Raw genomic sequence first — 24,345 nt, 5'->3', positions numbered from 1 at the left:
CAGGAGTCAGGTTGAGCTGTAAGACCTGTTTAATTTCTCTCAGGGTGGTGGGGTGGGGACTAAAAAAAATGACCTCTGAACACTGGCAACAGGAAAATCAGCCCTTTGCATAGAAATGTTTACTCTCCCACAATTGCAGAAGATCTAAGGAATTCGTAGACTCAAATCTTCATCATCACCATCATGATCATCGCATTCGGTCTGCACATAATTTTTAAAATAAGTGATGGAGATAGATGAATAACTGAATGAATGAATGAATGAGCGAGTGATTATTATGGCTATAATTATTATAAGTAACCAATTAAAGCATAATAATGCCCAGCTCTTATCTTGGGTCAAGCTGGCAAGTGCTTTATTCCCAAAAGATCCCTAATTTAGAAGCCGGTAAATCTCAGGAGGCTTCGTTAGAAATGACTGATGATGTTAGCTCAGGATATGAAATTCTTCTACTGTCACCCTGGAATGAATAGACTCTAACTATATAAGGTCTGCAGGTTAGTAGTAAAACTAGGGGCCCAAGAGTAGAGGGAAAGACTCAGAATTCTTTCTGAAAATTGGCCTTATTTGGACCTTGGGTCCCTTCTACGAAATGGCTCTTGTCCTTGGGCCTGTCATTCGACCTCTCTCCGCCGTCGGTTCTCAAGCGTCGCAAGCCCCTGAGATGGGGAGCGTGTGTTGTTTCCAGGAAAGCGTTTTGATTAAACAGCAGATTTTATTCCCTCGTACCTGAGTGGCATGGGTTTGTGGGGAGCCATACGCATGACGTACACCCCACGTTGCAAACACTCGGCTGGTGATTGGCCTTCGCGTCGGCCCCTGGAAGACACGTCCCCCCTCCATGCCTCCTCCCTCCAGTCGTCCTCATTTCCCGCCTCGCCGTTCTCCACCCAGGCCCTGGAGTGCTGCGGTTACTGTGGTAACAGTTAAGCTTCTGGTATTTGTGGGTTCGCCTACGCACCTACTCATCATGACTCACCTTATTTCTATGGGAAAATACTTTCTGAGGTTTAAACCAACAATTTACAACTTGTGCTCGAATCTTTATATTGCCTTTAGAATGCCTCTTCCTGGAATTTTGTGTAAATGAATGCTCAGGACCAGCTTAGGGCTACAAAGCTCTGTAACTCTTAACAACAAAGTATATCAGTGGATCACAAGGTAAAATAGTAAGTTACCTTACTATTGCTATTTGAAGTCAGGTGAGCTTCGGTTTTTCCATCTGCACAATGGGACTGGGAAGATCAAATAAGATCATGTGAAATTGCTTTTGAAACTGTAGGGTGATACATAAATTCAAATATTTTCACCTGTAGTGCATTCATGCAAGCAAAGACTCTAGCATAGGATGTCCTTGGTTCGCATACTGACTTTGAACCTTCTGTTCTACAGTAAGTCCTCACTTAACATCCTTGGTAGGTTCTGCTACTTTAAGTGAAACGATGTATAACAATACCAATTATAGCACAGGCTGACAGAAACAAGACTTAAGTTCCTAGGGCATCTCATCACTGTTACAGCAGAACGAATTTGAACTCAACATTATTCGAGGACTTGCTGTATTCAAACTATTGACCATTCCTTCTACTCGAACTATTCTAGCTGTTCGCATAGTAATTTGTGCAAGTTACTTAACTGCACTGGGCCTTACTATCCTGTTGGAGGTAATAATAGTAACTGTAGGAAATGATGGTTGTGAGGATTAAAACGCTAAAAGGGCTTGGCACATACTAAATGTCACATAAGTGTCCCGTGTCATCCTCATCATGTTCACCTTTGGCGGCCGCGGCATTTGTGACAGGGAATGTGACAGGGAGAGACGATGGCCTGGAAAGTCAACGGGCTGGGAGATTGACAGTGCTGAGCAGAGCGAATGGTTTTATTGTAGGAACGAGGTGCAGCTGCTTTGTTGGTCGTTCGAGGGGAAACTTGGTAACTATTACAGATACTTGTTTATTTAAGACTAGATAAACTGTGAAGGAGATTAGTGTTTGCCGTCATAACTTTCTACCCTTTTTTTTTTTTTTTTCTAAGTCCGCCTGGCCGTGAGTGTGGACTAAAAGCCTGAGGCTTCTTAGCATAGACGCTGATAAGGACTTACCTACGGTTGCTTTCTCACCTGCAGCTGTCGACTCCTGGTTAACTCCATGGATTAAATCCATGCCTCCCCAAACCACTAAGATAGCCAGAAAGGAGTAAAATAGGAGGAATCAAATGGGAGAGGAAATGCAAAAATAGTCAACAAAATTTTGGAAGATGTGAAGTGTTTGGTCAAAGGGCGTCTAATTTAGTTTCATCTTTCTTAATTCTGCTATGCATCTAGACCTGGAGAAGCCAACAGTGTAGACTGAATCCACCACGAATCTTTCCTAAAAAGGCTGAAGATCTGGAAGCACCAGACATCTCTAAATGCAGGGGTTGCGACGGGGCCGAAAACAAGAGGATTTGCCCTGAAGTTTGTAGAAAAAGGAGCTAGACCCTCAGATCTTCTCCCTCGCCCTATACAGTCAGGGGCTTTTGCTACTCTACCACCTGACAGATGATAGATTTACTCTCTGAAGAGACTTGCTGATCCCAGCGGCATGAAGCATAGCAAGAATACAAAGCCTTACTGAAAAGAATAAGGCTCCCAGAAGTCACATATGACAGACCACTGCCTCCGCCCCCACCCCCAAGACAGTGAACTGGCAGAGTCACTGCACTGCAGACTCTAGGGGACCATCATTCCACAGACTGCAATGTGGATGGTGCCCTCTGGAGCTGTACAACGAGGTGGCCCTTGGGGAACCGGTTAGCTTCTGCCCACCCTCTTCTCATCTCAGACCTTGCAACCTTGCTTCTAGCAGGAAGCAGAGGGGCAAAATCATTGATGCCCACTGCAATTCCAACTCATCTCTCATTGGACAGAACTGTGTCACATGACCGTGTCTACCAAAAAGGATGACTGGAAAACCCTAGTTAGGCAATTGTCATCCTGTGTATAGATATTCTGTTAATCATAAAGCAGGAAAGATGTATTGGGTAGGCAATTAGCAATCTCAATTACAGAAATAAATATTTTCTCTAGAACTCAAAGAGAGGCCTTCCCAGCTTGAAAGGCTCCACTGAGCACCGAGAACGAAAGAAATCTCATAACAAGCCATGAAATTGTAAAATTAAGGGCACCAGATATTAAAAGAAAAAGTCCTAAAAGCCGTCAGAGAGATCAAGCAGGTAATACATAGGGACCAGAATAAGAAGCACTGGTCTCAATAGCAAAGCTGGAAGGGCGTCCTTTAAATCGCTTGGTCAAATGTTTGTTGACATTTACCATCCACGTGGGATCTGACCACAAACACCGGAAGGCACGAACCTGCTGAAGAAGTATCTGCATCTCTTTCAAGTTAGTATTTATTTTAAGAAGATATTTCGGGTAGTTATTCCCAAAGGCAGCTGTCATTTACATATAACTCTGTAAGCCATGACTTTTTGTTTATATCAAATAACTGTTCTCCTAAGCTAATTTTGCTCTTTTTTATTTCAAATTTTCTTGCCGGTATGAGAAGCGAGGCAATCACTGTTTGTGTTGGCTTCATTAGCTGCAGCAGAGCTTTGCAAATGGTTAATGATGGTGGTTTGATATGGTGCCATCAGATGTTTCAAAAAAAAAAAAAAAAAGCAGTTTAGCCCAAGAACGGCTCTATGTTGTTGTAGTTTCATATAATTCATAGACTCGAGGTAAAGTTTGGAGGTTCATTCTATTAAAGGTGAAATGTCTGACCTTGTTGCTGATTCTACTATAAATTCAGTTTAAACGGTCACCATGAAAAATAAAAGGATTTGATTTTGCGGGGGGAATGTAAATGCAATTTTTGGAGGAGCACCGTACCATGGGAAAAATAATACATGTACTTTTAATGTTGTGAAGAAGCCAAATGGCCTTGGCAGTGATTTCTTGGATGGGACGCCAGAAGTGCAGGCAACAGAAGCGAAAAGTAGACAAGTGGGATTACATCGAACTCAAAAGCTTCTGTGCAGCGAAAGGAACAATTCACAGAATGGAAAGGAAACCTACAGAATGGGGGGAAATACCTGCAAGCCATGACTCTGACAATGGGTCAGTCCCTAAAATACATATACGGAATTCCTACAACTCAGTAGCAAAAAAAAATTTTTTAATGGGCAAAACACTTGAATAGACACTTCTCCCAAGACGACATCCCAACGGCCCATGGTGCATGAAAAGAGGCTCGATATCGCTAATCATCAGGGAAATGCATCTCCTACGAGCCCTTCCTGACCTGCGACCCTCGTAGAAGCCAGGACATCATCAATCTTATGGCTCCTCTGTACTTAAAAGTTCTCCAGCGAGAGAATAAACTTCACTTTCTGCTGCGGCCTCCACGATTGAGTTCCCGCTTGCTTCTCTCTCTCCAGCTCCTGCTGCTCTCTCTCACTCTCCGTCCTCATCCATGCTGACTTTTGGGCCATCCCTAAACATATTAAGATCTTTCTCATCCTTAGGGACTCTGCACTACATTGTGCCTTTTGTCTGGGACATAATTCCCTCAAATATACGGGTAGCTGGATCCCGGCTTCTCAGAGGTTTCTCTAATCAGACTATCCACTGCCACTCTCTGACATTAACTCCATTTTATTTTCTTAATTACGTATATCACCGCTGAAATGCATTGCTTCTTTAAATAAGTTTACCTCTTGTTGGTCTGTATTCTCCACTAGAATATAAGTAAGATTGCCAGATTTAGCAAACAAGAATATACAGCACTGAGTCACATTCAAATTTCAGGTAAACAAAGAATTATTTTTTAGTATAAGTATGTCCCATGCAATATTTGGGATATATTTATCCTTAAAAACAAAACAAAACAAAATCGTTTTCATTGATTATCTGAAATTCATATTTAACTGGGCATCCTGTATTTTATCTGCAATCCTGCCTAGGAGCTGAAACCTCGACTGCTTCATCACCCCAGCACATACAGTGATGTCTGACATATGACGAGCACCTCATAAAATTCTGAAATGAAACGGTGATTCAATGGATGAAAGAAGGTAAAGGTCTCAATTTGTATGACGCTCAATCTAAAAAGCTAGTTTTCGTTGTTATGATAATTTTATGTGTCAACTTCACTGGTCAAGAGATGCCCAGATAGCTGGTAAAATGTTATTTGTGGGTGTGTCTTCAAGGGTGTTTCTGGAAGAGATTAGCATTTGAGTGGCAACTGGGGGACGTAAGCTGCCCTCCCCAATGTGCGTGGGCATCATCCAATCCACTGGGGACCCAGAGGGAACAGAAATATGGAGGAAGGTGACTGTTCTCTCTCTGCTTGAGCTGAGACTTCTCCTGCCCTCAGACATGGGCATTTCTGGTTCTTGAGCTTTGGGATCGAGATTGGGACTTACACCATCAGCTCCCTTGGACTGATGACTAATTCTCAGGTGTTGGACTCTGACCGAATTACACTGTTGGCTTTGTTGGTTCTCCAGCTTGCAGGTGGCAGATTGTGGGACTTTTCGGCCTCTATAACTGCTGAGCCAAATCCTACAATAAATCTCTTCTTAAGTATAACTATGTACAGCCTATTGGTTCTGTTTCTCTGGCAAACGTTGGCTAATACAGTTATCCAGACTGTAACCCAGAGGTTCTCAAACTTCAGCCCATATCAGAATCACTTGGGGCTTGTTAAAACAGATTGCTGAGCCTGGGCTGCAGAGATCCTGATTCAGAAGGTGTGGGAAGGGGCCTGAGAATATGCATTTCGATCGCATTGTCAGATGAGGCCCATGCTACTGGTCCAGAATCACACTTTGAGAACTACTGATCTTGCTCACGTCTGAGGTCTCTGCCTTGCTTGTTCAACAGCCAACCTTCACTGGATTTCAGATTTAAAGAATACTGGAGTGTGTGAATCTAGTCTACCTGGAAACAGTCTACCTGGAACCTAGTCTACCTGGAAACGAAACGTGGACTAATTCTCACTTTGTAAAGTGGGATTATCTCCTGCACCATGCCTGGCCTTAAACTTTAGACAGCTGAATCAATGCTCTCTGAAAGAAAGAACAACCCCTAGGCTGAGTGAGAAATCTCTAGACCCACAAGAATGTATTTTAGGACCAGATACACATACCTTTAGAGGAAACTCATACAAGATCAGAGCGCCTCCCTCAGGGCAGAAAGTAGAAGAGTCACGTGACAGCTTCTTAAAAGCTGGCCTAGCAGAAAAAGTCCCATGAGGCCCCATTTATGTTTCCCAAGTTAATTAAATCTATCTAATCTGTTATTTCAGAGCTAGTTTTTTCTCCAGGATTGGAAGCCCAGGACAACAGACAAACAGGACAAAGACACAGCTCTCCCAGGTGGCAACATGAATTGTGTCACGATGCAATTTACGGATGTTCAGAGACTCTGGGGACACCTTCGTTTCCATAAAGCGATTTCTCACCCCTATTCCTGAGCAACTTGAGCCGTTTACCTGGGAGATATTTTTTTCCCCAACTTCTCATTTGCGCTTGGTACCACGGCCATAGTAATATCTCGTAATGAATTTGTGCGTGCTCACACTTCTTTAATCATTTTACGAGCTAAGGGGCTGAATCGAGAAGAATACCTCCGCCTCAGTGCTGCAGATAAGCACAGCCACGTCTCACGTGATGTGCCGTGAGCCACACTCCAGTCGCCCGCCTCCCTCCTGTCTTCCCAGCTCCCCAGGTTTTCAACTCCCATTTGCTGCCCCAGCTCCCAGGCTACCATGGTTACTGCAGCCCCTTGACGTTCTCCTCTCTTTCGCTCCCGCCCCCGCCGCCCTGGCTCAGGTCCTGGTAACTCCTCCCTGGGTTTCCTGCTGCCACTCTTTGCCCGATGGTTCCGTGCGCATGCTTTCATTCATTCGTTCCTTCATTCATTCATTAACAATATCAATTATCGAGCACTCACTACAGATATCAGATAACGCTAAACACAACGAACGAATGAGGAACAAGCTGACGTCTCTCCCTTCTTTTCAAAGCAGTGATCCCTCAAAACCAACCACGACTGGACATGCCCCGAACCCCCCTCACGTTGGATCCGACCTGAGCTTTCTCCTCCGGGGAAGTTCTCCGCATCTCACTTTGTTGTCATCTTGTTCCAGCTTCAAGGCTGAGGCTCCCCAAAGCACCTGCTCCATACACCCCTCTGTCGCTCTTCTCCAACGCACACAGTGTCCCCTTTAACATAAACGCATCATAGTCATTCATACCGATATTATTGTGGCTTGGGTTGGATCTGTGTCTTGGCTTCGCTTGGGACTTATCATCTGGTAATTCCCTGAAAGACAGTTCCTCTAGGATTCGTTTGTGGTTGTAGAGGAGGCCAAACTTCACCTCTACCCATCTTAGGTTTCCAGCTGGGACTCTTTTATTTCACACAGGAGAAACCTAAAGGAAATGGAACTCAAAACCACACTTATATTCCAGCTTATAGAGCACTTTCGACAAAGAACAATAAATCTACAGAGATATGACAGGGCTAAGGAGTTTGGGCTGGGGGTCGTACATTGTGGAGCGGTAACTAGGAAGATAAGGGTGAGTTGGACGAGGCTTGTTTGTACACGTTCTCAGCCCAGTTCTCCGTCTTTGGCGATAAGCATGGCTACCTTCCTCCTGGGATAGAGATGGTACCTTTCACATAGGAGTTTTATCTCCTGCTTTCAGGAAGAAAAGTGCCTTTCTCTCCAAATAATCAGCACACCACAGCGGCATATTTTGGGGGTAGTGTGCTCTGAGCTCCTCCGTAGCTAAATAATTAAAAAGGGCATGATGGTCCTATGATCCACTCCAAGGTAGCATAAAGGGCATTAGCATGCAGTATGTGTCTGGAGGGAAAAAGGTATGATGGGCACATGTTTGTTAAAGGACACGGAATGTCGATAACTGTCCACCATGCACCGGACAATTGAGTCTGTCCTCTACCACCTCACTTTGTAGAACTCAGTATGACAAATGGCACTTAAACAGCATTTATAGTCAATCATGTCACAGAATCGACTCAAGCCAAACAATTCTGAGTGACGATCTGTGGTCTTTTCCTATTTCGACTCTCCCCATAGTAGTTGCAACGTGGCATTTCATCTTTTTACTTTTACTTGTTATAAAACCTCTATTAAAATAACATAAAAGAGGATTTTGAAAGAAGAAAAACCCTCAATTCCAGCATCTGAATATATCTGTTCTGATTTTCTATATTCTTTTCCAGATTCTGTTCTTCAGATATTAGTGTTTTTTAAAGTATATTCTTAATCTTAGGGCATGGACAATTTCATTTTCAAAAAATATTATATTATCAACATTCTCCTGTGGTGTTACATAAGTACAACCTTCAATTGCAGCATTTAATTCTACTCGTTAAAGTGCTTTAATTTATAAGCTGTTCTGAATACTGAATAATTTATGATATATTCCTTTTTTTACACCCATTTTTCCTTAGAGATCCCACTGCCAAAAAAAAAAAAATCCGTAAGCCAAAAGATTTCAAAATTAACAAGACACTTTTTGAGATCAATATCCAGAAGTAAATTCGATTACTTTGTGAAAAGGAACGAACATTTTTATGGTCCTTGATATCACAGATAAAGTGTCATCCTAAGGGATGTTACCAGTTTAGTGGTAAACTTGTACAACACATTGTCAGGACGCTCTGCAACCACACTGGAAATGGTCCATTAAGCACGTGTTCTCTGATAGGACTTTCTGTGGGCCACACCCCATATATGAACTGAGGAGCGTTACATTCAATCCACTTATGATCTGTTAAAATATAAGTACAATTTACGGGAACCTATAACAATATGTCCTCTGTCCCTAGGCAACTTCCAAAATATTGTATGTTGACTTTTCTTTGACAATTGATGTTTTCTTTGAAGATTGATATATCCATCATAACTGACTCAGGTCCAAAACACTCAACAGAGTTCACAGAAACTCCAAGCCACCAGATTTTCTAAGATTGGCAAGAATGAGGGAGGCTCAGCATGCAACAAAGTGCTGATCTTTGTCCTGCGATTGCTCCAGCTCTTAAATATTTTCTTTTAAGATCAGATTTGGCTCAAAAAGCATATGGATATTTAACTGACAAGGAACAATATAATTTTTTTCAAATGTCTTCAGCGGGGGGGATGGGGGATAGGGGGGAGGGCAGAGGAGAACAATACTGCCCCTCCCATAATACTATACTTCTCCTCCCTGTCTGTATGTTTCTCACCTCCTCTCCATCCCCCAGGTAGGTCTCTTGAAAAAGCAGCTTATGCACCTTGCCATGTTCTTGGCATGTGATAAATATTCAGCTCTTTATCCCTCTTGCTTTTTCACAGATATGCATAGAAGTGAAATTGATAATACACACAAAGACTTTTTAAAACTAGAAATAAAGCACTAGGCTTTAAGGTATAAATATTTATAAGTACTAATTATCATTAACATTTCAAAACAGCAAGAAACAAAGAGCTAATATGGCTAAAAATTAGAAATTGAAAAAAATTGCTGATGTAGAGGTCAAATTTAAAAATAAAGTGAAATGTGATTTTGGACGGCTGGTCGTAAATATATCAAGTTGGTATTAGAAGTGTTGCATTTTAGGTCACTCTAAGGACATAGGCATTTTTGGCTTCTTGTGAAAATTCACAATTTTAGTAAAAACGGTGAATATCTTTTTCCTAAAACATTTTTTCTGCCTTTCAGATAAATATGTATGAAGTTTCAACTGACGCGTGTTAACACAGGGTTGAGACAGACATTAAGTCAATCACTGAGAGCCATTAGTGGGTAATATTTTGGTAATGATCCAATAAACAGCCCTCAAATGCTTGCAGTACTCAGCTTGCTGTAGTCGGCACTTCGGAGGATTAAAGAAAAATAAGACTATCATTCGCGTTTTCAAGCATAACTTTTTCTCATAAGGCAGAATTTGATGTTTAGGTGTGGCTGTGTACAGATTGCTTGTTGCTGTGTTGAGGGCCGAGGGAGGCCTGATTACGTCTAGAACATAATCAGGAGGAATTGAATCAGCTAATGAATGAATGGTCTTTATTGTTTGAAATCCCCATTTGCCAATTCTGAGATATTAAAATAAGGAGGCAGGGAACATTCTGAACTGTCATTTGCTTATTTTATGTGATTTCTGGGGCACCAGGAGAGCTTCTTTGAGTGACAAACTCTCTCACTTGTTTGCTATTCCCCAAGATATGATGTGCACGATTCCTTCGCTTTCAAACCCTGATCTCTCTGAAAATGATAGCGGTGACCAGCTGAGCTGAGAGTTGCTGACAGTCATTGACATTTGGTACGACTCGGTTTCAGATTTGGTCTTGAGAGGGAGCTTAACACCCAAAATATGGGAGAGAGACTCCAGTGACAGTCTGGAGACCTCCAGAGAAAACTCTGGCTCACATCACAATTTGATCTGAGATCAGCATTGTGGAAAACAACAAATCTTAAAAAACAAAAACAAAAAACAAAAGACATAAATCTTTCTATAAAAATGGGATATCCCATGACATTCCACAAGATGACTACATAAAGAGGGCAGAAAGTGAATGAATCTCCGAGAGAAAATTCTGGACCACTCTTTAGAGAACATTGCACTCAGATGACACTCTAACCATCCAGAATCAGTGCCAGCCTGGGAAAGGACAGCAGGAGGGGGAGCCCCTGGAAGCAAATGTAGGTGCTACCCTGGCTGCCCAAAGACGGTATTAAACCGGTGAGACTGCTCCGTGGGAGCCCAACCGCTCAGTCACTTGGGTTTGTGGGTTTTACCAGAGTCTGCCATATCTTGCGCACGAAAGAGACAAGAAGGTCTAGGTTGCCCAAGTGACTTTCACTTTCCAAACTTGCTTTTCTGTAAAGTAGTTTGGGACTGAACATGCAGAGCCTTAACCACCTGAGTCCCCGATCAGTGCAGTGACTCAGGCGGGATGTTCCTAGCCAGGCGAGCCATGGCGCCACCCACCCCTGGTCAGGAGCAGTGCTCAGCTTTCCTCCTGGTTGAATCCGCTCCAAGACACTCAACCTGCAAAGACCTCTGTTATAGTAGCCTAAGGAATTATTACTCTTAGGACTTAAGTCTTACAAAACAGCCCAAACTCCTTTATTTCTTCTTCAGAGGCCCCCTGTTACGTGGGGAAGTGCCAGCTCCACCCTGGGGCCTGCTTCCTGCTTGGCAATTTAGAAGTGGAGCAGAACAGTGAGTTTTTCTAGCCCATTATTCACCTCTGAAAGGTAATCAAAGGGAATGCCTTTCCTCCCATTATCCTATTGTTCAGTTTTATGGAGGAGTGCCTCTGAATACAGACGTTGTCAAAGAAGCCAAGAACCTAATATAAACAAGACTTGCAAATAGAACTTGTTCAAATTATCTCGTTCCCATGGCCCGCGCTGCCAAGTTCCTGAAGGACAGTGAGCCATCCCCACTGAGGCCTCTATGTGATTTAATTCACTTTAAGAACCTATATCTGCAGGACACCCCAGCAGGCCATGGGGGCGGTAGCCTTAAACATCACATAAATGGAAACATACTATGTGTATTCTTTCATGTCTGGCTTCTGCTCAAGCCCATGTTCATGAGAATTCATCATGTTGCTATGTGAAACTATAATTGATCATCTTAATTATTGTATAGCCTTCCATTATAGGAATACGCCACCATTTACTCATCCATGCCGCTCGTGGTAGACACTTGAGCTGTCTCCTGTTTGAAGTATGTATTAGTTTCTTATTGTTGCAGTAACAAATTACCACAAATTTGGTGGCTTAAAATAACACGAAGTTGTTATCTTGTAGTTATGGAGGGCAGAAGTCTTAAATGGGTCCACTGGGTTACTTTTGGAACCTTTAGGGAAGACTCCATTTCCTTGCCTTTTACGGCTTCTAGAGGCCATATATACCCTTTGGACCCTTTCTCCATCTTCAAAGCTGGGAACATAGCATCTTTTCTCACCAACTTCTCCTTCTGTCTTCACATCTTCTCTCTCATTTTGACCTTTCCTTCTCATAAGGGTCTGTGTAATTACATTGGGACCATCTGGATAACTCAGAATAATCTCCCAATCTCAGCATCCTTAACTTTATCACAGCTGCAAAGTTTCCTTTGCCACAGAAAGTAGCATATTCACAGTTCCAAGCATTAGATCGTGAATGTCTTTGGGAAGCCATTATTTAGTCCATCACAAAGAATTATGACCAAATCTGCCATGTGTATTCATCTACACTTCTTTCGATGTGCACATTCTGTTTCTTTTGGGTGTATACCTAAGAATGGAATCACTGAGTTAGAGAGTTTGAATATGTCCAGCTGCAAAACTGGCTTTTCAAAGTGGTACTAAGTTACTTTCCTCCCATCAGCATAGTCGACCTACATTCTCTCCAATATTCAGTATCAATAGTTAACCACTGTGAGTATATAGAGATAACTCACTGTGGTTTTAATTTGTACGTCTTTGAAGACCACTGAGGTTAAAAGCTTTTCATATATTTGTTGGTCATTTGGATATCTTCTCTTGTTTGTTTGTTTGCATTAATATATTCTGGATCCAAGACCTTTGTCTCCTACATGCATGATAAATAATTTCTCCCCCTCTGTGGTTTGTCTTTTACTCTTTTAATGGTATCCTTTGATGCCTAGAAATTCCTGATTTTAATGTAGTCCAATACCTACAAGGAAATCTCAAGGAAAACCTTCAAGTACTTTGAACTGAATGAAATGAAGACACACCGTATCAAAATTTATGGAGTGAGGCTAATACAGGGCTTCAAAACAAAATTTGGCATTGTTGATTTATTGATTATACACTTCTATTTTATATATTTTTTCTTTATTTCCTTCTTTTAACTGTTAGATTTGATTTTCTGGCCGTTTTCTAAATTCTTTAGATGGATTCATAGGTCATTGGTTTTCAGACTTTAAAACTTTTTCTAATACATGCATGTTAAAGCTATAAATGTCCTTCTAAGCTTGGCTTGAGATGTACCCCTCACCCCTAAGTTTTGAAATGTAGAAATTTAATTGTGGCTCAAAATATTTTCTAATTTCCATTGTGGTTTCTTCTTTGACCCATGGGTATTATAAGTGTATTGCTTAATTTCCAAACAGATGGAGATTTTCTCCTAACTTTTGGTTATTTATTTTTAGCTTGATTTCACTATGGTCAGAGAAAATACCCTAATAATTGTACTGCAGATCCTCGGTACCCTAGTAGCTTTCCAATGTCTTAAAAAATGTTTTTATATTTAGTTCAGCTTTTTTTAGTTGTTTTCAAAAACAAGTTTGACACAAAATAACCTATTCAGCTATTGCCAGAAATGTGACAACCACCAGTGATAATTTCATTAATTGTGATGCCACCACAGGTCACCAGTATCCCAGTAAAAAAAAAAGAGAAAGTCATCACTGCATCCAAGGTCAGAGAGTTAAAAAACTCCATCTCAGAATTCCCTCTTGTTTTCTCCACAGCTCACATTCTCACTATTTCTAACATGCTTTTAATTGCATTTATCACTGTTTTCAAGGTCCTTCCTGACAGACCCCACGTTTTCTGTCTAATCGTATTCTCCCAGATCTTAACTTGGTCCCCTTACTATACTTTTTCAATACTCTTCTCCTTCCTGTTTGCAAACACCAGATGCATGATGAATTGTGTTCCTTTGTTATGTTATCCTCAGCCTCTCCTCACTTTTTAAAAAAAAGTCTGCCCTTTAGTTATTCTTATCTAATGTGTAAGAAAAGACCCATGTAAATCTTATGGGAAAAAAATAAAAAGGTCACATTTGTGTTACTGAAATTGCCTCAAACACCAGCAGTGGCACACGTCACATCACGTCACGTCACATTTTTGGAAACTCCGAGCAGGTGAGAGAGGGGGGGCCTTACCCCCTTGTGGGTGTGGGGGAGGGATGGAGGATTCACAGTGACCTGTCAGGGATGTTATCAAAAGGACTTATATGTCAATAGGATGACACCACACGACCCATACAGTCCTTTGCATTTTGAGATTCTCATTTCGGTTTCAAAATCTCAAAAACAGCACACAATTCTGGAAACATTTATTTTAAATTAATTAAAACAGATATATTCTAGTCTTCCCCCAAAACTGGCAATCGCAGGCCTCCCTCCAAGATGAGTAGCACTTGTAACTGGAGACAGAAATAATCGTGACATTCCTGTCAATGGATTCCACAGCATTGCTTACACTTGAGTGGATCCGGGGGAGAAGGCAGCCGAAACCAACCAACCTACCAAACAAAAAAACCCTCTTTTTTGGTGAGAGTGGAGTTAGCGAAATATTTTTAGCGTGACAGGTTTATTATTTCTTTCTGAGATGTATTTCGAAGAGTAATGTCAGCCATCCCAGGTAGACTAAAATCTTTGTGAACTGCCAAGCTCATCAAGTGAAAACACTCCCTTGGGCCCTCTGTCACCCATTCTATGACTGGGTCCCTCTGCTGCAGCCTAAGGCTCTGTCCTCTCCTTTCCTTAGTTGAGATGGACATTAGCTCATCATTAAGTCTGTAAAGTGACTCCCCAGGTGCTGGACGCTGCAGTTATTAACCTGCTCCTCAGCCTTCTCCATCCAGTAATTTTTGTCCCTTCAACCTTTCCTCACTGGCCCTAGGTTGAATATCAAACTCTAACCCCAACCCTCATTCAGAATCTTCTCTGAATTTGTCTCCTCACAAAGAAAATAGAAATGAAATCAGCGCTGAATGGAATGATTGGACAGAGAAAGGGACCATCTCACCCCAGAACGGTGTGACAAACAAGGCCGCTTTGAAGTGTCTTCAGAAGTATCTTAATACAAAGAAGAAAACGCAGCTTCTGCCTGACAAGGTGCAGCCAACACAATGATGTCATCCTCAAGGGAGGAAAACGAACGTCCCAGGATTTGAGACCAACTCCCTGGGGAGATGAGCCAACAGAGCAGGAGGCCCCTTGGCAGCAAGACCAGGTGTAAACAAATGGAGGTAGAGATGAATGAATCCTTCTGTTCAATGGGATTCTAAGCTCTGGAAAGCTGAGAAGCGTCATATACGCCTCATACGTCACAGAGTATCATGTATCAAGATACGACAAACACCTGTAGTGATGCCTTACACATCACAAGCAGGAAGTAAACACACCGGCTGGTAAGGAGAGGCAATTTCCTCGGCCTCCTTTTCCTATGTAAATTTGAAGACACACGGTCAAGGCAGAGAGGTGGTGAATTATCCAAGTTCTGCCTCGGTTTCTGACTTCTGTCAGGGTGCTGAGGGGGTCCCAAAAGATAACACTCTTCTTTCCTGCCTGATTTGTGAGCCGGCTGAGAAACAAAGCAAGAAAGATGGTGGGTGGAGGCTATATTGAAGACGTAGTTTGTATCTGTGAGCAGATGAACTTTCTATACTGAACTTCTTTTACAGCAGCCCGGACCCTGGCTGGCGCCTCCCACCCCGGCCCCGCCCTTTCGCAGCCCACCTCCAGTCCTGCCGCCAAAGAGGAAAACAGGGAGGGGCTGAGATGACCACACTGGTTTGTTCTCTCTGAATTTTTTTTATCAACCAAATCACTCTATCTTCTCTGAGCGGAGGGAGAGACAGGCCAGGTGTTAAAAGAAATAGAGCTCCCTCTTTCTGAAAGAACTATCAGAAGCGAAGACTAAGCGTACCCCCAAAATACAACTCTGATTCCTCACCTTCCTTATGGACCACACTCTGGTTCCTCACCATTCGACACCCAAATGCTCTTGGCAAAACTCCTCTTTTGCAAAGAAGATAAAATGCATTCGCTCATGTGGAAACATGCATGCGTTTGCATGTGTGGGGGTGAGAATACGCAAATATGTGCACATGTACATATGTGTGCACCGTGAGTTTGCATATGAGCATGTGTGTGTGAATATGTACCCACGAATGAACATGTGTGCACATGTAGGTGTGCGCGTGTGTGCCTGTGCATGGGTAAATGAATCAGGATCTGGAGCTAGGCATCCGAGTACATATTCGGACAGATTCACTTCAACGAGCATCCCTTGAGTACCTGCAATGACCAGTGACTGGAAGCCGTGAGGAGGAGTATCACATTTCTCTAGGCCCCAAAAGCTTACGAGCTGAAAGGAAAGACAGAAACGCAAGCGACCACGTGTAGCACGTGATCAAAGACGCCAAGTGCCACGCTCGCGTGAAGAAGAGGAGAAATGTTCTGAGCTGCGGGGCGGCAGGGATACTCGAGATCAGCTTGAGAGGAGACAGGCGGTGCCCGGAGGGCATTCCGGGCAACGGCACAGCATGAGCTCAGGCCAGAGACGTCGGACACATTCACATAGCGAGTCATCTCGTGCCAGGGTGAAAATTAACATGCGCGTTACTACATCAGATCAGGTCAAGGAAAACGTCTGGTCTTTCTTCGCATCCATGTTTTGTGGGGTACGTGACGGTGAATGACGGAAGATGGCCAGTGTGTGGAGAACTTTGCTGCATTAAGAAACGTGAGCTTCCTTTCTTCAGGCAAAGGGAAGCCATTATGTTAGAGCGGAGAAGGGCAAGATTGGGGCTGGAAACGTCAGGGTTAAAACGTTATTGTTGTTGGTCTAGGTGAGAGATAATGAGGGCCTGAACTAGGTGACAGAAAAGCGGGGTCAAAGAAGTGACATATTTACAGATACTCTCAGCAGCATTCTAATAGGGTGAGGGGGTGGTGTTTAGATCTGGCGACTGGCTGCATAATGATGTCACTTACCCACATGAGAAGAAAGGGGATGGTGGGGTAAGAAAGATGATATTAATTTTGAACTACTGTGTCTGCCCCGATAATCCACCAGAGCTAAACTTAGCAACCCCCAAGCCTGCACACATGCGGACTTTGGGAATTGCGTCCTCTCGATGGCTGGGCATCAAAGAATGGAGGTTTTCTCTTGTCATCATGCCTCATCTTCCAGAGAAGACAGTTTCCTTCTGGAGGAAGCCCATTCCTCTTCCATCTGGAACCTTTTATTGCTAATGACTGTATCTCTACAGCTCTAACTCAAGAACGGTCTCAAACTGAGTCCTCAGTGGGGGCTCTGAAGATGCAAGCTTCCTAGAGAAAGGAGATGTTGCTCTGGTTGACTCTGCTCAGTCTAGTAAGCCTTATCTGGACACTGTAGTCAGCATGTCCAGTGGCGCATGACCTAGAAGAGTGAAGAAGGGACCTAAACCACATCATCTGTGAATAGGCATGTTTGTGGGTCTACGGAAAAGTCAAGTTCTGGGAGAGGACAAGCTCTACGGTGGCTCCAGTGGAGAGACGAGGTTCTTCTGGGGCAGTTAGGATGCAGAAGTGGAAGCCTAGGACCACCTAGTCCCATGCCAGCCTAGAAGGATGGAGAAAAGGTCATGCATGGGCTGCAGAATTCAGCAGAACCAGGGGCTAAAGATAGCACGGAGTCGGAAAGGCCAACACGACAGCAACCGAGGTGGATTCCAAGAATGAAGAAAGGCAAGCCAGAACTACGTCAGGACCCAGGCAGCTAACTGCCGACTGTGGACAGATTCCAGAGGTGGGGGCGCGAAAACAGGAAGGGATTGAAAATCCAAAGATCCGATGATGCAAAGAAAGACATATAGGCTTGGCGATGTGGTGCAGTCTGAGAAAGCTTTGTAGGCGCTGGGGATTATTGGGCTGGAGGAGAGATGGTGGCCGTGAACGAAATTGTAAACTCGTGGAAAGCAAAGAATGCAGATGTGGCGTCTTGATCTATAGGCAATCAACAGATGTTGGTTGATGGATTGCTTAAATAAGACTTTCAAGAGGATAGCCTCTTAATTGCTACCTTATACCTTTGGAATGGCTTTGATTTTCTAATTTCTCTCTATCCCTTTTTACTCCCCTGACAGTTGTTGTTGCCTCAGCCAAACTACAGCTGTTGCTGTTGCAGCATCATTGCTGAGAAGGGCATCGGAGCATCTTAATGTCAGCCTGGGCGCTCTTATCCAGATTAATTCCTTAGATGTTCAGCATAATTTCTGGTAAAGTCACCTTTCGGTCAGAACAAAAGGCAGATAACTCACTTTATCTCTGAGCCTTTCATCTTGTTGAGAAATCTACATTTTCATCCATTCCAGTGTTCACGGCAAGTCGAGACACCGCTAGAAGACACGTGGGCTTTTCAAAGATCTATGAAGTTGGCACTTGGCTCCTGACCAGCACATGGATGCCGTGCCCTCCCGGAAGTTTCCGGTTTGGCTCCTTGGGGACAGAGATGCATGGCGATGGTGTGTTCCCCGAGCTTTACGCTGAGTTTAAAGAAGCAGCTGATGTCCTCTTTTATTTAGAGAAACTTCAAGGACTATCTCCAAAGGCCAAGAGTCTAAGAAGATACCCAGAATTTTAGAGTTAGAAAGGACAGGTGGGGTTACCTAAACCCGTCCTGTGTCAGATGGGTAAACTGAGGCTCAGAGAAGTGACTTTCGCTTAAGGTCCAACTAAGTAGAATGTCGGTGCTGGAATTGAGCTTCTTGAGTTCTGCTGTATCGCGCCTCCTCATTGACAGAAATACTTGCACTAGATCCAGATATTAAAAAATGAATGTTAAAAAAAGGATTAAAAATAGGATAAAGAACAATCAAAACAAAAAATGCAAAAATAAGGGGAAAAGTCTTTAAAAATGCATATGACATGTTCTTCTTAGACCAGGTAATCATTCTGCTACACACATTTGTGCATCTATGAGACAAAGCGCTCCCAAGCTGTCCAAACAAGCTTCCCAAAAGGCTCATTATGTTCCTTTTATTCTTTTTTTCCTACGCAAAAATGACGAGCAGTTATAATCTTTTTCTGAGCAAGTGATGACAATTCTTAGCGCCCCGCATTATGAAAATTCAAGTATCTCAGTGTTGTCCTGCAGGCACCTCAGTTTTTATCCCCCCAAAACAAAGGAAATTATAGGCATTGTGCCGACAGTGAACACGTAAGCTTTTGTTTTTCACCTGGATTTTTGTTGCTGGCATAAGACCATGTGTGCCGTAAAACTCTCTCCTATCTGGCTGGCTTTTGAAACTTCTGTGGGACCCAGTTTTTACAGCCGAGCAGTTAATTCTCCCTAGCACTTGAGAGCTGTTGAAAGAAAGGAGATTTCAGAGAGAGCGGTTCATGACCTTATGCCTTTGTGAGCTGTGCTGAGAACTGACCTCCCACATGACCGAGAGAGAAGAATCTATTAAAATCACTTGGGTGAATACTTCGACAAGCTGATTTCATTCTGAAACTAATTATTTGGTGCACTTTAGAAGGCGTGATGCATGATGTCACCTCGAATATGAATATTGTTATAACCCTGGATTCAGGCTTTTCCTCAGACTCAGAGTTTCAACAAACATTTTAATAATTCCATTAGGCCACACCTATAACATTGGAAGTCTGGCAAAATACAGGGGAGAAAGACAACATGGTTTGATATTGTTGAAAAAAATATATCAAAAACTTGTAAAGTATCTGAATTAACCTAACGACAACAAAAAAAATCAAGTGAAGTTATGGAAGAAAATTAAAACTCTAATAAAGAATATAAAAGCCCACCTAAATAAACAGAGACACGTTCCATATTTATGAATGGGCCACCTTAGCACAGAAAAGATGTTAATTTTCCCTAAATTAACCTCTAAATCAATGCAATTTTAATCAAAATCCCAAGATGATTTTTTTTCCAGCTTAATCGAGATGTCATTGACACATAACGTTATGTAAGCTCAGGGTTTACCACGTGATGATGTGATACACATGTGTGTATACTGTGAAATGATGACCGCGATAGGATTAGTTAGCATCCTTCGCCTCACGTAATTACCACTTTGCTGTTGTCATGGGGAGAACATTTAAGCCCTGCTCTCATGGAGACTTTTGAGTGTGCGATACAGTGTTATTAACCATGTGGCTTGCTTCAGCCCACCAGGCATTAGCAATATGAAGAAGCAGAAGTTAGAAAGGCTCATGTTCACGGCACCTGCCTTCCCCTCCTGCTGGGGACCCCGTGGCTGCCCTGTGAAGAAGACTGGGCTAGCCTCCTGGAGGGTGAGAAGTCACGCAGAGTGAGGCCCAGCCACCACAGCTGTGGCCCCCATGGCATGAGGCCACCCTCAACTATCCGGCCCCAAGAAGCAGGCCCCGTCCAAAAGAACTACCTGCCAACCCTCAGCAATTCATCACTGTTGGTTCAAGCCACTATGCTTTGGAGTGGTGTTTTATACAGCTAAAGCTAGGTGATTTAAGTTGGGCCACAAATAGTACGAACTTCCAAGGAACAAAATGAACAGGTTCAATGATATCTAAAGTAAAATTTTCTCTTCAAAACAAGACACCCCAGACCAAGGTAATGGACAGGAGACATGCTGGAAGAAGATATTTTGCAAAACTAGGACAGAAGATTAAAATCTAGAGTATCTAAGAAACTGTACATCAGAAAAATGAGAAAAATATGAAAAAAGAAATTTACAGAATACTGGAATGGCCAATAAATATATAAGGAGACTCTCAAACTTATAAGTTAGCAGACAAACTCAGATTGTGTTACAATGAGATACTCCCTTACAACCATTAGATTGCAAGAAATAAAAAGTTTTGTCATAGCAGGTGCTGATGAGGGTGAAGGGAAATGAAACTTTTTACCGCCAACTGCAGGTGAACAGGAGTCACTTGCTGCCACCATTTCTGGAGGCCAAATGGGCAGTATTTAGTGCAAACATGTTTATGTATGCTTTGTGTGACCCAGAAATACTGTTCTTGGGTGATATAGCCCAGAGAAACTCACAGGTGCCTAGAGACTTATGTCAGTATGTTTACACCAGCATTGTCAGTGTAAATAATTGTGTGACACCTATCTAATGCTCTTCGTGGGGAAATGGATCAGTAACCTGTGGTACATGCACAGGACAGAAAAACTAGACAGCAGTCAGAAGCAGTAAATAAAATTTACTTATATCAACATGGCTACATCTCAGAGACATCATGTCAAGTGGAAGAATGAGTATGAGAATATACAAGTGTGAGGAAATAAGAATGAGATTTATAGCAAAACACCAGTTATGTAAACCGAAATCTCCCTTTTGTACGTATATAAAGAGATGAGAGGTGAGTCAGAACACACGCGGGAACCTGAAATGTCTGTTTGTGACAGGAGAATAACGTGCAATTAAGAGACCATCATAAAACAAAACGAATCAGAAAATTAGTTTCACGTGTGTCCCTACTGCTAATGCCTGCACGAGCTTTACTGATCAACTTGTGATTTGGAACGCCAAGTCAAACAAACATGTAAACAAAAAAAGGAGGAGCCTCTTTATGTATACGGAACACAAAATGCTGAGTGATCCCCCCAACTTCGGCAGTACTCTGCCGGCACCACTGGCATCACTGTTAAGCTGTGCACCCCGAGCTCGTTGCAGAAATCCTGTATTAAAAGGACCCAGACAGTGCGTTCTGCTCCAATTCTGCTAAATTGTATCAAACGCTTCTTTACATGTGAAATTGGTATCTCTGCAGAGCCTTCTACTTTGCATTACTTTTGAGCATCATTTATTTCATCTAGTTTACATCCTAAGGTGAAACCAATGCTATTTTATATTCTTACCTGAAAACGGCCACTCGTGCGAGAATCAAGGTGTTGCTCCTTGAGTTAAGAATTTATCCTGGCTCCGGTGTTACTACGTTGGTTACGTCTGGTTGAATGTCTCACAGCCCTTTCTTTGAGTTTGTGAAAAACAGATGCTCCTCTACCTTCTCCCCCGTAGAGTAACCCGCGGTGAGATCACAGGTGTGAGTGTGTGGTGGGCGGGGTGGGGGCACTATTAGGACAGGGGTCTGCACTGAGCACATGGGCAGACAGAATCCAATGCAGTGGTTAATTTTATGTGTTAAAATGGCTGGCCATGGCACCCAGATATTTGGTCAAACATCATTCCAGATGTTTCGCGGGAGTGTTTTTTAGAAGGGATTAACATTTAAATCATGGGCAGATTGCCCTCCCTAATGTGGGTGGGCCTCGTCCAATCAGTTGAAGGCCTGACCAGAACACAGACTGACTTCCCAGAGCAAGAACGAACTCTCCAGCCTGACAGCCTTAGTATTTAAACCACAACATCTGCTCTTCAGCCCGACAGAGTTTGAACTTGTCAGCCATTATCTTAAAATAAATCTCTCTCTTCATGTGTATACTTCCTCTTGGTTCTGTCTGGAGAACCCTGATAGACCAAGGAACCCCTGTAAGGAGCTGATGAGAAGGACATCTGCTCCTGACTTCAGGGTTGGTGCGTTGGGGTCGGTAATAAGTAACGACGCATTTAGAATAGCATAGTGGAAAGGGATGCTCAGATTTCGTGTAGGTGGTGCTCAGTTTCCACCAAACAGAACTGTTTATGTGAAACGGAATAATCCCTAAAACAAGAACCCACAGCCAGCCCCCAAGGCCTATCGCTTTTAACCACAACGATTCTCCAAATGGCTCAACCTGATTTCCCAGAACGTGAGGCGAGGCCACAAAGGAAAGTAAGCTGATTTTAAAAATTGGAGATAACTCAAATTACATAGGTTTAGGGTTTTTTTTTTTTTTTCCTGAAATGTTTGTGTTTTCCTTTTTAATCACTCAATAAGGCTCAGCGGCCATGATGTGAGACTCCTAAGTGAGTAAGTGCAGACTTTAGTGACACCTTGGAGAAATCTCGGGACAGCGAATGGGGAGAGAGCTCGGGTCACTCGGCCCGTTAGATTAATGGGATCACGGGGGGGGTTTTATTCCTGCTTTAAATTTCTACTATTGTCACGAAGTTGTTTGACCAATAAATAACCTTTCCTAAATTTAAGCATCCTTAGGGAAAGCAAACACACATGCTAATCTTTCATCTCCTTCGTGCTCGGGAGAAGCCGGACCGACTCCCCGGGAGGCTATCGTCGAAGCGCCTTTTCCTGGTCGCTGTACCGTTTACAAGCAAAAGAGGACATGAAAAATGATCAGAGCCGTAATAGGTGGGTAGCTGGAATCAGCATCTCAGGGTCGGAAGCAGCCTGGGAAACATGTTTTCGTCTGTCCCTTTGGCTCTCGGGCCGCACCCAAACCCTTAGGAATTTGCCACGCTGATGACCTCCAAGCATAATACCTCATCTGTCTTAGAAACTCATTCTAGTGTCTAAGAATACTTACTGTCAGGAAATTCGGTGCTTGAGTACGTTCGGGCTCTGCTCACACCCATTTCCTCTGGCTCCGAGCTGGGGTGAAGCTGGACAAGAGCTAGACACGCATTCTAGCCCCGGCCTGTGCCCGGCACCGGCCTTCCCCCCTCTGGGGTCAATCAGCCTTCAATCGCTTCTCACTGGTTCCACGCTCTGAACGAGGCCCACCTGTGCCTAATGTTTGACCAACAGCCCAGTAGAGGGTTGGTCACTACTAGCTCTGAGGTGGCCCACTGTCCCCGCGTGCCAGGGCCTTCCCAGAACGTGAGGCTTTTAGTGCTGAACTAAAAAAGTCCCAGGAAAGTCCCAGGTGAACCGGGACACGTGTGGCCAAGCTGGCCCTCTAAAGTGGAGCAGTATCTCACCCCCAAACGTCAAAGGACACTGCTGAAGTCATGGCTTCGTCTCTGCCCCTCAGCTCGGATCCTCAGAGTCTGTACAGAACCCGACCTCTCTCCCTCAGACACGTTGTGGGCAATGTTATTGGGACGGATGCGGGCGGCGATCCAAACTCTGGTGCCGAGGAAGCTTCTCGATTAATGACGTGTCCCTGTCCGGAGACGGGGAGATCAATCTCAAGTGCCTCGTGGGTTCTGCTCCCAGCTCAGCCCTCCACCTGGAGCGCGTTCGCCCCGCAGTCCACAGCAGCCGTGTGCCCTCTGCCGCAGTCACCGGGCTGGGAGGGTACCCACGAGGATGTGGCAACTGTCGCCAGAAAAAAAATCAGGAACGAAAACAGGAACAGACACGACATGCGTGAGGGGAAGCAGAAATGGGGCAGGGCGGCCCCCCCCCCAAAAAAAAAGACAGGGGGAGAAAACAGCCTAAAGGGTGTCGGGAAGGAAACACTTAACTTTTGTCCCCCCTCAACCCTCCTAGGTTCATTGGCCTCAGCCTGTAAATTAGACTGACCCACGACAGCCTGAACGAAAGAAGCACAAACAGAAGTTTACTGACGCGTGTGTTGCACAAACACACGCCGGCACGCGGTGGAGGGGCGCTTGGACCTCGGGGTCACAGAGCATCTTAACGAGAGGAAAATGCATGTTCACAGAAGCGACGAGACAAAGGAAAAGGTCTTCGCGTTTCTAAGGTGGGGAATTGCGAGGTTCGCATACGGGGGACCGGTGGAAGATTAAGTGCTG

This window comes from Rousettus aegyptiacus, unplaced genomic scaffold (assembly GCF_014176215.1).
Source record: "Rousettus aegyptiacus isolate mRouAeg1 unplaced genomic scaffold, mRouAeg1.p scaffold_m13_p_12, whole genome shotgun sequence".
Taxonomy (NCBI): domain Eukaryota; kingdom Metazoa; phylum Chordata; class Mammalia; order Chiroptera; family Pteropodidae; genus Rousettus; species Rousettus aegyptiacus.
This window is presented reverse-complemented; position numbering follows the sequence as displayed.